Below are 18,189 nucleotides of genomic sequence, written 5' to 3'. Positions count from 1 at the left end.
TTTCGATATGGAAGACCGGCGACACGTGGTGCCACTAACTCTGTTCAACTCAAGCCAATCCCACATGTGTTACTGTGTCCTGAGTCCTGAATGTCACTGACCCCAAGTCCATAGCATCAACAACAGCACCACGCTCCCTTCGATCAGTAAGCCGTATTCCGATATGCAAAGCCGGTGACACATAGTCCCACAAACCCTCTTTAACACAAGTCGATCCCACATGTCCTGAGTCCTGAATGGCAGTGACCCCAAGTCTGTGGCAACGACCAGAGCATCATACTCCCTTCAATTTGTGAGGCATATTTCGATATGCAAGCTGGTGACACGTAGTCCCACTAACCCTCTTTAACACAAGCCGATCCCACATGTCTAACTGTGTCCTGAGTCCTGAATGGCAGTGACCCCAAGTCCATGGCACCGGCCACAGCACCACACTCCCTTCGATCAGTGAGCCATATTTTGATACGCAAAGCCGGCGACACGTAGTTTCACAAACCCTCTTTAACAAAAGCCGATCCCACATGTGTAACTGTGTCCTGAGTCCTGAATGGCAGTGACCCCAAGTCAGTAGCAGCGAGCACAGCACCATATTCCCTTCGATTTGTGAGGCATATTTCTATATGCAAGCTGGCGACACGTAGTCCCACAAACACTCTTTAACACAAGCCGATCCCACAAGTGTAACTGTGGCCTGAGTCCTGAATGGCAGTGACCCCAAGTCCGTGGCAGCGACCAGAGCAATATATTCTCTTCGATTTGTGAGGCATATTTCGATATGCAAGCCGGCGACAAGTAGTCCCACTAACCCTCTTTAACATGAGCCAATCCCACATGTGTAACTGTGTCCTGAGTTCTGAATGGCAGGGACCCCAAGTCCATGGCACCAACCACAGCACCACACTCCCTTCGATCGGTGAGCCATGTTTTGATATGCAAAGTCGGCAACACATACTCCCACTAACCCTCTTTAATAGAAGCCAATCCCACATGTGTAACTGTGTCCTGAGATCTGAATGGCAGTGACCCAAACTTCGTGACAGCGACCACAGCACCTGACTCCCTTCGATTAGTGAGGAGTATTTGCATATAGAAGGCCGGCGACACGTGGTGCCACTGAACCTGCACTATGCAGGCCGGTGGGGCCACCAACGTATGCGCATGGCTGTGGGCCCTTCCTCTTCGCTACCTCTGGCCTACACTACGGTCAGCAGGGCTCACAATTCAGATACAGTCCCGATTCCACATGACGCAGTCCAGTAGGCAACACACATTACTCCCAGGCAGGCCGTCCACACCAAGCACCATCACAATCAATCAATCAATCAATCAATCAATCAATCAATCAATCAATCAATTAATCATAACATTTATAAAGCGCACTACTTACCGATGAGGGTCTCAAGGCGCTGGCGGGTGGGGGATTCTGCTACTGCTCAAAGAGCCAGGTCTTGAGGAGTTTTCTGAAGGTTAGCTGGCCTTGGGTCTGCCATAGGTGGGTGGGGAGGGTGTTCCAGGTCTTGGCGGGGAGGTGGGAGAACGATCTTCCGCCGGAGGTCGTTCTTTGGATACGGGGGACTGTGGTGAGGGTGAGGTCGACAGAGCGTAGCTGGCAGGTGGTGGTGTAGAAGCTGAGCCGTCTGTTGAGGCACGCTGGTCCGGTGTTGTGGAGTGCCTTGTGTGCGTGGGTGAGGAGCTTGAAGGTTATCCTCTTGTTGATGGAGAGCCAGTGCAGGTCTCTCAGGTGGGGTGTGATGTGGCTCTGGCGAGGCATGTCGAGGATCAAGCATGCAGAGGCGTTCTGGAAGAGTTGGAGCCGTTTCAGGAGTTTGGCCGAGGCTCCTGCGTAGAGGGTGTTCCCGTAGTCCAATCTACTGCTGATGAGGGCCTGGGTAACCGTTCTTCTCGTCTCGGTGGGGATCCACTTGTAGATCTTGCGGAGCATCCGGAGGGTGTTGAAGCAGGCGGAGGAGACGGCGTTTTCCTGTTTAGTCATGGAAAGGGTGGAGTCGAGGATGACCCCTAGGTTGTGTGCGTGGTAGGTGTGTGTTGGAGCTGTTCCCAGTGCGGTTGGCCACCAGGAGTTGTTCCAGGCTGAGGGGGTGTGTCCGAGGATGAGGACCTCTGTCTTGTCTGAGTTCAGCTTCAGACGGCTGCTCCTCGTCCATTCGGCGACGGGCTTCATTCCTTCGTGGAGGTTGTTTTTGGCGGTGTGGGGGTCCTTGGTGAGGAAGAGGATCAGCTGAGTGTTGTCAGCGTAATAGATGATGTTGAGGTTGTGCAATCGGGCGACGGGGCAAGCGGTGCCATGTAGATGTTGAACAGCGTTGGGCTGAGGGATGAGCTCTGGGGTACGCCGCAGATGATCTCCATGGCCTCTGAGCGGAAGGGGGAGAGGCGGAAGCTCTGTGTTCTGCAGGAGAGGAAGGAGGCGGTCCAGTCCTGGGCCTTCTCTTGAATCCCGGCATCATGGAGGCGTGTGCCTAGTGTGTGGTGGCAGATTGTGTTGAATGCGGCTGACAGGTCCAGGAGGATGAGGGCCGCGGTTTTGCCGTTGTCTAGCAGGATCCTGATGTCATCGATGGCGGCAATGAGGGCGGTTTTGGTGCTGTGGTTGCTGCGGAACCCGGACTGGGACGGGTCTAGGGTGCTGTTTTCCTCGAGGTAGCGGGTCACTTGTTTGTTGACGGACTTCTCGATGACTTTCACCAGGAACGGGAGTAGGGAGATGGGCCGGACGTTCTTGAGATCTTTGGGGTCCGCCTTGGGTTTCTTGAGTAGGGAGTTGATCTCGGCGTGCTTCCAGTTCTCTGGGAAGATGGCTGTCTCAAAGGAAATGTTGATGGCCTTTCGGAGATAGGGTGCGATGACGGTGCTGACCTTGTTGATGATGTGGTGTGGGCATGGGTCTGACGGAGAACCGGAGTGGACGGTGTTCATGATCTTGATGGTGTCGTCGTCATTTATGTTGGTCCAGGAGAGCAGGAGGCTGGTGCGGATGGTGGTTGTGGGCGCGGGGGTCTCAGTGGTTGTCGGGGTGGTTGTGACGTTGAAGCTGTCATGGATGTCTGCATTTTTGCGATGGAAGAAGGAGGCCAGTGAGTCGCACAAGTCTTGCGAATGTGGGATGTCGTTGGTGTTGGAGCTAGGGTTGGAGAGTTCTTTCATGATGTTGAAGAGCTCTTTGCTGTTGTGTGCGTTGTTGTCTAGGCGGTCTTTGAAGGAGGCTTTTTTGGTGGATCTAATGAGGTGATGGTGTCTGGGGGTGGCATCCTTGTGGGCTGCGTAGCAATCCGGTATTCGTTCACTGCGCCAGTTCTTCTCTAGCTTTCGTCAGGTTTGCTTGGAGGGCTGGAGGGGCAGCAGGGAGGCAGCGGCAAGAAGATACAGGGAACAGACGGCAAAGTGGATGGGGGGCACACAAAACAGATCACAAGGGGCAAAGGAGGTCAGTAAAAATGGCACAGAACAGTAATCACAGTAATCACAATGCACAATACAGTAAAGTGAGTAAGAGGGGAGGCACAAAGTAACACAGAGCGGGGGAGGGGGGTAAATTCACAGAGCAAAAGTGGACGAGGGCACGAGAAAAACAGAACACAAGGGGGTCAACAAAAACGGCACGGAATAGTAATCACAATATTCACAATGCACAATACAGTGGAGTGAGTAAGAGGGAAGGCACAAAGTAAACACGGAGCAGGGAGGGGGGAAAACTCACGGAGTGGCAGAGCAGCGGGCACCAAGGGCAGAGCAACACAGGCGGAGCTGTGCGCCGAGGGAGCGGCCTAACCTGCAAGCAGGGTCAAGTGTCGCTGGCTCATACAGTCTCAATGCTTCTGGTACCACTATACCTATTTAATACAAGCCCATCCCACATGTGTAACTGTGTCCTGAGTCCTGAATGGCAGTGACCCCAACTTTGTGGCAGTGACCACAGCACCAGACTCCCTTCGATTAGTGAGGAGTATTTTCATATTGAAGGCTGGTGACAGGTGGTGCCACTGAACCTGCACTACGCAGGCCGGTGGGGCCACCAACGAATACACGTGGCTGTGGGATCTTTCTCATCGCTACCTCTAGCCTACACTACAGTCATCACGCCTCACATTTCAGATAGAGTCCTGATTCCACATGACGCAGTCCAGTAGGCAACACACATTGCTCCCAGTGAGGCTGTCCACACCAAGCACCATCACAGGCTCATACAGTCTCAATGCTTCTGGTGCCACTAACCCTGTTTAATACAAGCCGATCCCACATGTGTAACTGTGTCCTGAGTCCTGAATGGCAGTGACCCCAACTTCGTGGCAGCGACCACAGCACCAGACTCCCTTCGATTAGTGAGGAGTATTTTCATATTGAAGGCTGGTGACAGGTGGTGCCACTGAACCTGCACTGTGCAGGCCGGTGGGGCCACCAACGAATACACGTGGCTGTGGGATCTTTCTCATCGCTACCTCTAGCCTACACTACAGTCATCACGCCTCTCAATTCAGATAGAGTCCTGATTCCACATGACGCAGTCCAGTAGGCAACACACATTGCTCCCAGTGAGGCTGTCCACACCAAGCACCATCACAGGCTCATACAGTCTCAATGCTTCTGGTGCCACTAACCCTGTTTAATACAAGCCGATCCCACATGTGTTACTATGTCCTGAGTCCTGATTGGCAGTGACCCCAACTTTGTGGCTGCGACCACAGCACCAGACTCCCTTCAGTCTTATTTATTGTTCTTTTCTTTGAATAATTTTTTAAAAATGTAAATCTATACATGACTAAGATTCTTCTTTGTCCAACCACACAGGGACACTTCCGGGCCCAAGAAGGTTGTTGGGGGTATGTTGGTAATGTGAAAAGAAGGTGCGTTACCTGCTAATGTGGAGAGAGGGAGCGTCAAAGGGGTATTTCTCACAGAAAGAACTCTGATATATTTTCACAAATGCCTCGGACAGATGCCAGCTGATGGACTAAATCACAAAATGATTCTTCAATAATTATGTAGTGTGAGTTATGAACAGTTCGAACCCAGGCTTGCAGAGGGACAGCTGCAGCCCGTCCGCTCGACTCACAGATGCAGTACTATGAGCCGTCCACGTCATTGTGGCTATCCCAGCCCTCTTCCGTCGTACGCCACGCAACTCTGATTACTTTCCGATGTTGGCCCCACATAGCTACCTGTTGCAGGTGTACTCGCTGTTGGTGTGCAGGTCAGTGGTCTAGTTCTCAACCTCTCACAGCCACTCCCTGAGGACAGGTTTGCACACACACCACACCCATCTGGCACATGCGTCACAGGCCATGTGACCACGCAAATATAATAGATCTCTCTCTCTCTCTCTCTCTCTCTCTCTCTCTCTCTCTCTCTCATTCCTTTCCTTCTATCTCTCTCTCCCTTCTCCCTTTCTAACTTCCTTTCTTTCCTTCCCTCTCTTTTTATCTCTGGCTTGTTTTTCTTTCACTGTTTCTCTCTCTCAGTCCTATGCGCATTTCACCTGTCCTTATTTTGTGCTTTATTTTCCAGGCTCTGTCATTGACATCCATGGTCCCCACAGGAGTCTTCCACCTTGTTGTTTTCTATTATTTTTGTTTATTAGTTTATTATATATATATATATATATATATATATATATATATATATATATATATATATATATATATATGTTAATAAGAAATAAAATTTGAAAATAGTTTATGGTTTATATATGTTTATAAAAAATTAAAGTTTGACAAAAAAATTATTAGCCTTTTTGGTTGTTTTCTTAACTGCTGTGTGACTCTTTCTTGTACGTATTATTGTTAATTGGTGGTATCCACCATGGTGTTAAATTTTGGGGCACTTATCACGGGAATACTAGTGATGTCTGCAGTTTGCACCAATTTCTGAATACTGTGTTAGATTTATCTCAACTTTAGTTGCATTAAAGTGCTGATAATGAAATGCAGATTAGCTGTTCCCTTGCAAAAAGACACAAGGTGCACCTTTGCGATTTATTCTAAATACTAAAATCCTGTATTCAATTGCACTGAGGTAGTGGCGGCACTTACAGTGTACACACAAAATCAATGAAGACATCTCATTGTAATTATATTGATTGGGAATAGTGCGTCAGGTGCTGGATCTTGATGGGATACACTGCCCAGTTTGTATATTGTTCTGCACATGAAAAAATCACATCACAACTTTCACAACAACTGCAATGCGAAGCAAATTCCGGCGATAAGCCACGTTACCACCGGGGATTTTACACCTGCTTTATGCTGGTGTTAAGCAGGACGACTACCTGCAGCATGAAAGGAAACACAGTCAAGAGCCACACCAAAACACCCACAGGTGCCATAGAGTCATTGAGCATGAGACAGGGATACCCATGAGGGGCACAAGACTCATCGCAACAACCCCATGACCGCCAACGTCCCCTCAAAGACGCATCTGAGCAAGTGTGTCCGTATGGTCATTGTGTTAGCATGACAGGCACGGGACCTGCAACATCACAGTTTACTGTCTTCAGTATACGTTGCCATGTCACCTCAGCATTGCCAGTGACCCTGGACATGTAGCTACGCACGCATCCTCCTGCATGCTCAACAGGAGTGTGCTGGTCTGGCATTAACAGGTCAGCTCAGGGGGTGTGCCTATCCGGCAAGGGAAACGGGGTGTCTCGGACATGTCCGTGTGCAGGAAGTGCAGTAAGTGTGTCTCTGTGTTCTGGTGTAGCCTGCCACAAGGGCCGCAGCAGAAGATATTGTAAAGTGGCATGCAACACCACCAAACGGCACTCTCATGGTGTAGTTGGAATGCCGCAGAACATGCCAGAATAGGCATTACAATGCTGTGCCATACGAGTGCACAGGATACAACAGTGCACCGTACAAAAGTGTGGGGGCTCTGGGAGGGAAGAGCAGCTGTTTGGCAATGTAGCACACAGTGAACCCACCCATGTGCCACGTGCTGGGCATCTCATCCATGATTACCTTGGTCGCAGACATCCCACAGCACCCACGACCGGCCTTTGTACACATCCTGTATGAATGCAATATGGTTCTCACTTCTATGCTCGTTCAGTGAAGTGATGTTGGCGGGTTGTGTGACTTGTGCTCCTTGTTGGTGTGTTTTATTTTGGTCATTGTTTGTCTATACTTGTGCTGTACTTGATTGTGCATGTGTGCCCATCTTCCCCCGTCCCCCCACTCCCTGCTTCTTCCTCTTCCTGGTGCTCTTGTTTCTATAATTTTGTTCCTTCACACATAAATACATGTAAAGAACAAATTAGAATACTTCCTTGATTCTTTTATGTTTCAAAACTTCTCTCTATTAGTTTCTTTTTAAACAGTTTTTTCATATTCAACAACATATAGAACTGAGCAGTGCAACGAATTGTTTTGCAGCATTTTCTCGAACATTTAACGGCACATGCAGGTTAAAAGTTCACAATTGTTTTAAGTTCGAACATTGCCTTCCAAATGCAAGTAGCAGGTGTGGTTGAGTTGAGCAGATTTTATCCTATGATATGTACTCCACATTGAAACAGCTTTTTCTTAACCAATCACAAAGATGCTTTTGCACAAAACAAATGTGCTCCCTACTTTTAAAAAACAATGCTTTTCGTCTCCCAATCAGGTATCGTTTTGAATGGCAAAAAAAGTAGTTCCCCACGTCTTTAAACATGTCTCTTATTCTACGAAGAAACCGCATGAGCTACAGACATCTTTCCATACCTTCCAGCCATACCTTCAAAATGCTAGTGTGGATCGTAGGACATAGCTATATTTTCTGGTGCAAGAGGTATGTAGAACAGAGATGTATTGACTTAGACCTAGGTTTGCAAAATGTGGACAATAAATGGTTTGCACAGAGAGGATTGAAGTGGCACCAATTGTTGCCTTTGGTTAAAACCTGTTTGCATCTCCAACACCCTGACCTCATGAATGTGCACTGTGGTGGAAATGACCTAGGCACATTTACTAGGGTAGATTTGGAAATGCTTATGAAGGACACCTTTGGACAATTGATGTTACTTTTGCCTCAAACTGTCTTTGTACATTCCAATATATGCCAAAGACAGAAATGGAAATGGTCAAAACAATTTGGTCGTCAGATTGAAAAATCTGGGAAGAAAGTCAACGAAGCGGTGTCTGCATACCTCAGAGACCACAAAATGGGTTCCATCTACAACAACAACATAAGTTTTGATATGGCTGATATTTACAGAAGTGATGGAGTACACTTCACAGATCAGGGAAATCGAGTTTTCCTGTATAACTTTAAGCTGTGCATCCGCACTTATATGTAGCTTCGACTAATGAACACAAGGGCTCTTTTTAAAGCGACCCTATAACTGACAACTTAGGCCCGCTATTTTAGGGTCAGGTAACAGCAACTCCCGGACCCTCGACAAAATTTATTCTCCACACATAGGGGTGAGTATTTTGAACTTTACAAAGACCGTATTGATTTACCTTTGCACTCCCTGTACAACACCACCTAAGCACCATATACAAGTTGGACAGGTGTGGCACAGCGCCCAGAGCACATTACTTCACAGCATAGCACACACAGTTTGGGCTCACGGTTTCATCCCCGAGTCCAGCAGCAGCTCAATTTAGCAGCATGACACTCTAGGTAATACCTCACTTAATTTCCTTACCCAGCACTTTCAGAATGGTAGGGGTCAGTAGTTCAGCAGCTTTACCCCGAGTCCGTCAGCAGCTCAGCTTACGCCCCCAGCGCCATCAGACCAGTAGGAGTGAGTAGTTTGCACTTTACAAATACCAAATTGATTTGAAACGCACTAATTTATCTTCGCACTCCATGTATAACACCCCCTAAGTACCATACAACAAGTTACAATGTTCGAAACAAAAGTTCCTCCGAGTAGGTATAACTACATGCTGACACTACTTGGATAGATGACGCACAGCAGCCAGAGCACATGACTCCACAGCATATGACACACAGTTTGGACCTGCGCTTTTATCCCCGAGTCTGGCAGCAGCTCAGCTTAGCACCATGAGACTCTAGACAATACCTCACATATTTTCTGTACCCCAGGACTTTCAGACCAGTACGGGTCAGTAGTTCGTCCTAGTTGGTATAAAGACATTCTGACACTACTTCTACAGGTGTAGTGCAGCGGCCACAGCACATGACTTCACACCGTAAGACACACAATTTGGGCTCACGCTTTAATCCCTGAGTCCCGCACAAGCTCACCTTAGCAGCATCAGACTCTAGGCAATACCTCACTTAATTTCCGTAGCCCAGCACTTTCACACCGGTAGGGGTGAATACTTCGCTTCGCACCCCCTCTATAGCACACCCTAAACACCCCACAGATGTTACAGTGCTCCTACCCTCCTCTTTCCCACTTTCTTAACCCTTTTTTCCCCTTACTCGCTTCAACGGAATCACAAAATGGCGGCCAAACTTCCTAGTTGCAACCGATCACAGCGCTTGCAACCAATAAGCTGCAAGCTCGTGCTCATAACACCTCAGCCAATCAGATGGCAGAATTCCCAAATATCCATATCTGTACATTTTTATATTTCTCAAAAATTACTGAACGTATTTAAACCAAATAAACAAAAGTGTGCTTTCTAGACCAAAACCTTTCTCCCGGCCACATTTGGGTTAAACATGTTTTGGGCCCCCCTTTTTTCTCACCTCCCCCTTGACAAATCACCCCCAAACTTTCATCATAAGAGCTGATATGAACAAAGAATTTGTTTGAAAAATTTCATAAAGATTAATCAAACGACGCCAACGTTATAAGCAAAACAATAAATGCTCTTCCTATGGAACTTGGTCCAAACTATAACTACCTACTGGCGACCGCCAGTAGGCAATGCATATATACATATGCATACACAATGGCAATAAGGGAGAAAACTTTGAGGAAATGTATATACATTGATATAGTCATACAAGGCAACTCAAGTACTACTATTATTGTATATATGACGATCATGTATAATGGGTGGATGTATGACGTTACAACGCATACTTTTACAACGCCTACCTTTACATCGCAAGTTTTACAACGCATACCATTACTACGCATAATGCATTTGGGCGCTGGATAGTGAATAGTTTAATTTATTATTCCAACTCCAGTCCCCGTGGATAGTAGGGAAGGTGTTTGATAATACATTAAACCTATTCCCTATCCTAGAGCGCCCCCCAGCGCTATGCGTTGTAATGGTTTGCGTTGTAAAAGTTGCGTTGTAATGGTAGTTCGTTGTAAAGGCTGTATACCATAATGGGTTTATACCGTTGATCCACTTGTGTTTGCAAATTAATGTATTTATTTCCCCGACTTTTTGTTGCTTTAATAGTAATATTGCACTGGTAATACACATTGGGTTTATTCACAATTCACATTACTGTTGTTTAAAATCACGCTATAAGATGGCTGCCATGATATTATTTAGTTAACTTTGATGTAGGGACCATCTTCTCTTTTTACAAAGGGCACGTGATGCATTTTTTGATTCAAATGTTTCCGTGTATCGAGGGTGAAACTGACACAGAGGAAGGCACAAGCCTATACGCGTCTGTCAGTGCAGGGGGGTCTGCACAATGAAGCACTTTGGGGCAGATTTACGAGTTCTGGCGCATCTCTGCAAATCAGCAGGGATTGACCAGAACAGATGCGACACGCAATTCTCTCCCTGCAACACCACAAATGCGTCGCATTTACAATGCAACGCATCATGGCTCAGGATAGGGCGATGCGTGTTTCATCCTGTGGCGTAAGGGTGGCGCATTGCCGGAGTCGTGTCACAAGCGCGATACGGCTCCAGCAATGCTCAGGGGTGCCCTATGCCTAACATGCAGCGTCACTCCTTATGCCTGCTTCAAGCAGGCGCAGGGATTTGATGCAGCATGGACGTAAAAGTGACTCCGTGAAATCTTGTAAATTTCACTGCATCACTTTTACAAGGTGTTCCTGCGACAGAACTCCCACCCTGCGCCGGAAAGCCCACATGAAACCTAATGCAGGTTTCATGAGGCGCAGGGCTTTACAATGTGACTCATCTCCCTAGATGTGTCACTTTGTAAATAAGGCACAACGTGGCGCTTGGTTTACGTCGCCACTGCGTCATAGAAGTGACACAACGGCAGCGTAAATGTGGCGCATGGGACTGGTAAATCTGCCTCTTTGTTTTAATACACTTTCGTGATTGCTCTCCATTCGTGGCGTTTCGATAAATGTTGCAATTGTGTAAGCACATTTAGCGGCCCACCACCGCTGGAGTCTCAGCACCTGGGACGAGAAGGATCAGCCGCGATGATTTCCAGGTTCAGTATATATATATATATATATATATATATATATATATATATATATATATATATATATATATATATATATATATATATATATATGATGAAGGCGATACAGACTACGACATGCATTCACCACACCGGGTGTGTTGCTGCTGAATAAAGGTGCCTCCACTGTTTCCCCTGCTGTGGCCGCTCTTCTTCATTTGCTTGGAGGAGTTCTTTTCATATACACAGCGTGAGTTCCAGAGTCGCGCTTTGGGAGGCCCCCGCAGTTTCAAGTTGGCTTCAGTAACTACTGGTCTCCGCTCTGGTGGAATTTTGTTTAAATCCGTGGTAACGGAATGACTGAAGCCCACCTCCTTACCTGGGAAGAGAAGAGGCGGTGTTGTTCTCATTGAGGGCACGCTGGGCTAGTTGGACTTCCGACCATGCCCCGCTGCAAATTGACCCGGGGCAAGGAGGTTGCTGTGGTTGGGGAGCTGAGGAAGCGGCGATGTTTGGCGATTACACTCGATTTGGGGGCCAAAGTCATCAGGCATAACATCCACCCCCCACAACACTGGCCCACATCAAACAAAAGCATTCTGGGACTTGTAGTAACCAGACAACAGGTTACTAACAGGAAGTGTATGCATGGACTGCTTACCTTGGGGGTGGACTTGTGCATTACTTATCAGGATGGGGCAGGGCATTTATCCCCAGATGGACATCCTGTTTCATACCCCTGGTGCTGATGAAGGCGATACAGACGCCGAAATGCATTCGCCATACCGGGTGTGTTGCTGCTGAATAAAGGTGCCTCCACTGTTTCCCCTGCTGTGGCTTCTCTTCTTCATTTGCTTGGAGGAGTTCTTTTCATATATATATATATATATATATATATATATATATATATCACCGCTCAATTTCCCCCCGTGACAAAAGGGAACGGACCGCACTCCGTGGACAAGGTTTATAATCCAAGTTTATTCAGAAAATCAGCAACAGGACGCGTTTCGGCTTCGCGCCTTCCTCCAGCTGTTACCAAATAACACAAAAATTAATTTGTTAAATAAAGTTTTTTGACTTAATCACGTCATTTCCTGTGATGAACAGCAACGATGCACTTGATTTAATGCATACAATGCAGCCATCTTGGAGTGTGTAATTTTACATGCACTTTCCCCAAGTGACTTAAATAAACACATAAAAAATGCATAAAAATATATCCCTGGATGGGCATTGAATCAAACTTAATCTTCAATTTTGCCCAATCATTCAATTAGTTCATGATTGTCAACACTTATTACTTTTGTTTTGTAAATTATAGAAAAGTCATTAGTTATAGGACAGAAATATTTGTATATGCATTACGTGAATTATAGAAAAATGCTCAATCATTTTTGAAAACATAGTTCACTATGCATAATTAACCAAATAGTTGATTAATAAAAATATTTTTACAAAACAATGATGTTGGATATAATAGATATATATATTCTTCATTCGTGGATTCAGCTTTGCAAGTACTGCTACGATTAATCAAAGATATCTCACTTGCCTAGGTGTATGGCTAATTCTTCTTCTGTGTTTAACCCAAAGTGAGTTCTAGTATTGAGATCAATAATGTATCTTGACTCGAGGCGGCGCAGCTGGATTTCCCTATCGCCGCCTCTTTCTTTGATAGGAACTTGGTGGAGACAGAAGAAACGCAGGAGATTCCGGTCACTTCTGTGTTCTTTTGCAAAATGCCTTGCTACTGGGTAGTTTGAATCATTATGCTGCATTGCCCTTGCATGTTCTAAAATTCTCCTCTTCACTGGGTGAATTGTACTGCCTATGTATTGCAATTTACATGGGCAGACAAGACAGTAAACACAGAATGGGGTGGTACATGTTAGAAATTTAGTAATTTTTCTGGTTAGAGGTTTCCCAGGGACTTGGTAATTAATTTGTTTGGTGCTCGCTTTGCACGCCTTGCAGTTTTGACAGGGATAAAATCCAGTCAAATTACCTAGTCTTGGTTTATGTGGAACTGAGTCAAAATGACTGTGCACTAGGAGATCCCTCAGTGAACGATTCTTTCAATAGGTGATTTTTGGATAGCAAGCTAGCTCTTTGCCTATTATCCTATCTGATCTTAGAATCTGCCAATTTTGTTTCATGATGTTATGTATTTCTTTGGACTCTCTGGAAAAGGTGCTAATAAATCTAGGTGTCCTATCTTCCTTTGTAGATGTATTTTGCTTATCTTTAAGAAGATTAGTTCTTGAAATTGTTCAAACTTTATCATATGCCTTTTCTAAAATCTGGTCTGAGTATCCTCTTACTTGGAACCTTAAAATAGCTTAATGGGCCGCAGCATCAAAATCGGTAGATCTTGTGCAATTTCATTTAATACAGAGCAATTCCAGGTACAGAATGCTGTTCTTTAGTGATTTAGGATGACAGCTGCTTGCTTCAAGAATCGAATTTCCAGCGGTGGCTTTCCGATAGAGTGAGGTACAAATAATACCATCTTTTATAAAGACTTTTAAATCTAAAAAGCCAACCTCAGTATCGCTTATATTGCCACTGAAATGCAGGTTCACTGTGTTATCATTCAGGTGTTTGATAAATGACTCAGCCTCTGTTCGGGGACCTTTCCAAAATATGAAAAGGTCGTCGATGTAACGGTACCAGCCTTCAATGGATGAGACCCAGTGCTGATTTTCATCAGCCCAGGTGACCTGCTTCTCCCACCAGCCGACGAACAAATTTGCATAGCTAGGGGCGAAGCAGGTTCCCATCGCCGTACGCCTACACTGCCTGAAATATTGTTTCTGAAACAGGAAAATATTGTTATTGAGGCAAAAGGACAAGAATTCTAACAGCATCGCATTATGTTTAAAAAACCTCAATGATCGTGTTTTAAGAAAATATTCAACTATTTGTAAACCATGTTGGTGGGAGATGCATGCATATAGTCCAGTAACATCAAGGACAATCATTAACATGTCTGGCTCCCGTACAATATTACATATGTTCTCAAAAAATCAGTTGTATCACGAATATATGATTGTAGGGTTTTCACATGATCGATCAAAAAGAAGTCCAAATACTGTGAAATTTTTTCAGTCAGGCTCCCCCTCGATGAAATAATCGGTCTGCCTGGTGGTAAATTTGCATTTTTATGTATTTTGGGCAGATGATAAAAAGTCGGGGTAACCGGTTGTTGGCAGGATAGAAATTTAAGCTCGTTTGTGTCGAGCATACCCGCAGCTGCCCACTTCTCAATCAGATCATGAGACTGTACAATGCTGTGATTATATTCTTCTTTATTGATTTTCATATAGCAGGTGGTGTCCCTTAGTTGTCGTAATGCCTCAGTACAATAGAATTCCCGCATCATCAGGACAATGTTACCACCCTTGTCTGATGGTTTACATACAAGGTTGGGATTGGATTTTAGTTTCTCCAATGCTTGTCGATGTGCCTGAGAGAGATTCCATTGTTTGTTACTGTGAATGCTCTGTTTCCTCAAATTCTCCAGACCTGTTTTGACCGATTCTTCAAACACATCTATAGCGTCATGTGGTATATTTGGTATACATTTCGACGGTGGTTTAAAATTGGTGATTGCTCCCATTTGTGTTATGCCATATTGTTCAGCCGCTTCGGCGTGTTGTGCTGCATTGCTGGCAACTGGTTGACTGAACATTATTTGTAAGTAGGTAATATATATATTACCTACTGGCGGCCGCCAGTAGGTAGCTATAGTTAGGACCTACTTTCCATAGGAAATCCACAACATTCTATTTGGAATAACTTTGGCGCCGGTGGACGAATCTTCATGAATTTCACCAAGAACATGGCCTGCTCTGTTCCGCTCCGTCCCTGAAAGTTTGGGTTGATTTGTTAAGTGGGGGCCGAGAAAAAAGGGGGTCCCGAAATGTGTTTTCCCCATGCAATTTTCCATAGGGACCTTTAGCCAGGGCTACAGCCCGAATGGCTGAACAGAATTACACCAAGAGAGAGAGGTAGAGTTTAGTTCACAGATTGTGCTTTTTGTTAAATGGTGTAAATCCGTTCAGTAGTTTCCGAGAAATTTACAAGTAAAATCATAGCGATATCTAGAGACGGAGTTCTACACGCGGACGGAGATCCGTTCAATTACGAGCGCGAGCTGCATGCTGATTGGCTGTCAACTGTCTGTCAACACTCGAAACCAGGAAGGGTTGGCGGCCATCTTGTGCCTCGGTAGAACCGAGTCACAAGAAAACAGTAAAACAAAGTTGAGAAATAAGGGAAGGGGGCAGGCTAGAAACATTCTGACCCTATAGTCTTGGTCAGGGGTGGTACATGGATCTTTAGGCTCAATTTTTTTTTTTTTAAGATAAAAAATGGCGGGGTACTCGTGCAGTACTTGCACTCGGTGGAAAAGGTGAAAAAAACTAGAAGTCCGTTTTATTCATTAGGTCCGTGGGGCGCAAATTACGGGGGCAATTTTTTTGCATAATGGGGGCTTGTAAGGTGCCCCGAGCACTGGGGAATGGCACTCCTCTGGTTTTATTTTGAAGTATGCGGGGGGGGTTACGGTCCTACTCCCCGCAGTCTGGGGGAGCGGCACCCCTATGGTTTTTTTTTTAAAAAAAACAGCCGCGGCCCGTGGAGGGAGTTGCGGTGGGGCAGGCAGGAGGGCGGGGGAGGGGCAGGGTGAGGGGTGATAAATAACGGAATCTGGATGATTGCAGGTAAGTAAAAAATTTAATTAATACATTGAATTTCGGGCCATATTATCAACAAAAGGCGATAGATTATCGCCGCTTTTATTGGCAGGAAACTGCCGATAAAGCGGCGATAACGGGCTTGATAATATGCCCTTCTGAATTCCCATGCGGTACAAAAGGGGGTGGTGATGGCAGTTATTTGTTTAAAACTGCTTTTTTGCACTGTTCTTGGTTTTAATTAGGGGTAGAGCCAATATCTAAATAAAATAGTTCCTTATCTGGACTCTTCACCTTATTTTATTTCACCACTTCTTTTTCTGTTTTTGCCCTGCACTATTCCCACTGATTATATTTCTCATGGTCGGAATGTGATTGTGGGCTTGACCCATTTTTCAGTCTGGTACAGTGGGTATGGATAAAAGTCTCAATGATCAAGAGACATACCATCCCAACGTTTGGAGGACCAAATGAGAAAATTGACCATCACGATATATTGATGGGAATCCACTGACTTATTTTGAGTCTCACCGACAATCACTTACGTCCTTGTTTTTGTCTACTGTTTGTTCCTTACTTTTTGAGGGTATATAGGACTTGGTGTCTTTACTCACTTAACTAAGGAGTCTGGCCTTGTGAAGCTGACTAAGTAGCTTCTTATAAGACCCCCTGGTTTTCTAGGTTTTACATGAGTACATTAGGGGATGTAACCAGGGCAGGTCTATAAATATCCCTGTGACCCTCTCTCTCCTTGTGGTGTTTGTTAATTCAAATAGCATCCCAGGTTAATACCAGAACCTGGGCTGCTATGGGAATTTACAAGGGCCTATTATCAAGCCCATTATCGCCGCTTTATTGGCAGTTTCCTGCCGATAAAAAAGGCAATAATGTATCGCCTTTTGTTGAGAATATGCCCCTTCGTTCCATGCCCTGCATCGCATTTTGCGATGGAGGGCGCGGTACGAAATTCATTTTATTAATTTAATTGTTTACTTACCTGCAATCATCCAGATTCCGCTGTTTATCACCCCCCACCCTGCCCCGCCTGCCTACCCCACCTCAACTCCCTCCATGGGCCGCGGCCGAAAAAAATATGTTTTGAGCTCTCCCTCTCACTCTCCCCGTACACGTCGTGGGGAACGCCACCTTTCTGGGGCAGTAATATGTAAAATTACCTTACATCTCCGGGTACCTGCATTGTCTGGGGTTTTTTATTAGTGTTGGGAGGGTGGGCTTGATAATACGTCCTTGTTAATTCCCATAGAAGCCTATGTTCTGGTGTTAACATGGGCTTCTATGGGCCATATTATCAAGCTCATTATCGCATTTTATCGGCAGTTTCCTGCCAATAAAACGGTCCTTGATAATATGCACCTAAGTTTACAGGTCAAAAAAAGAGCAATGGGCCATATTATCAACAAAAGGCAATACATTATCGCCGCTTTTATCGGCAGGAAACTGCCGGTAAAGCGGCGAAAATGGGCTTGATAATATGCCCTTGTGATTTCCCATAGCAGCCCAGGTTAACACCAGAACCTTGGCTGCTATGGGAATTTATAAGGGCCTATTATCAAGCCCATTATCGCCGCTTTATCAGCAGTTTCCTGCCGATAAAAGCGGCGATAATGTATCGCTTTTTGTTGATAATATGCCCCTTCATTTCTATGATAATATGTAAAACTTTCCTTTTTCTGTGTAGCAGTTGTACTCTCTACGCATGCACAGCCTCTTTTCGAAGCCCACGTTTTTTTCTTTTTCTTCAAGTTCTACAAGCAAACCTTTCTTTATTTCAGGTATTAAATTTGTTGCTTTCTTTTCCCGAGTTGTGTGTGTCATCTGCTGCTGTACTTTTGTAATATATTAATAATCATATTTTTCTATATTTATTTGAAACGTAGTGCCGAGGCGCCAAACATTGATTACGTACTCCTTCCACCGCCATTTTAGTAGTTTTTCACGGTTATTTTTATTATATCTGTTACTTAGAACTCAGTAGTTTTCAATCCTAGTCTGGAATATCTTACTATAGTATTTCAACATTATTTTTATTGTGGACCGTCATACCCCCCCCATAAAATAAAAGATTATGTCGTGTTTTTTAATTAACTTTTATTAAAACAATAAATGTAAACGAAACTCAATTATAGCTATATTAGAAGCAACTAGAAAAATAACTTTAACAACAAACAATATTATAAAAAAATTGTTAAATGGA

Source organism: Lissotriton helveticus, chromosome 3_1, assembly GCF_964261635.1.
Source record: "Lissotriton helveticus chromosome 3_1, aLisHel1.1, whole genome shotgun sequence".
Classification (NCBI taxonomy): domain Eukaryota; kingdom Metazoa; phylum Chordata; class Amphibia; order Caudata; family Salamandridae; genus Lissotriton; species Lissotriton helveticus.
The sequence above is the reverse complement of the archived record's forward strand: the minus strand, read 5'-3'. Positions refer to the sequence as shown.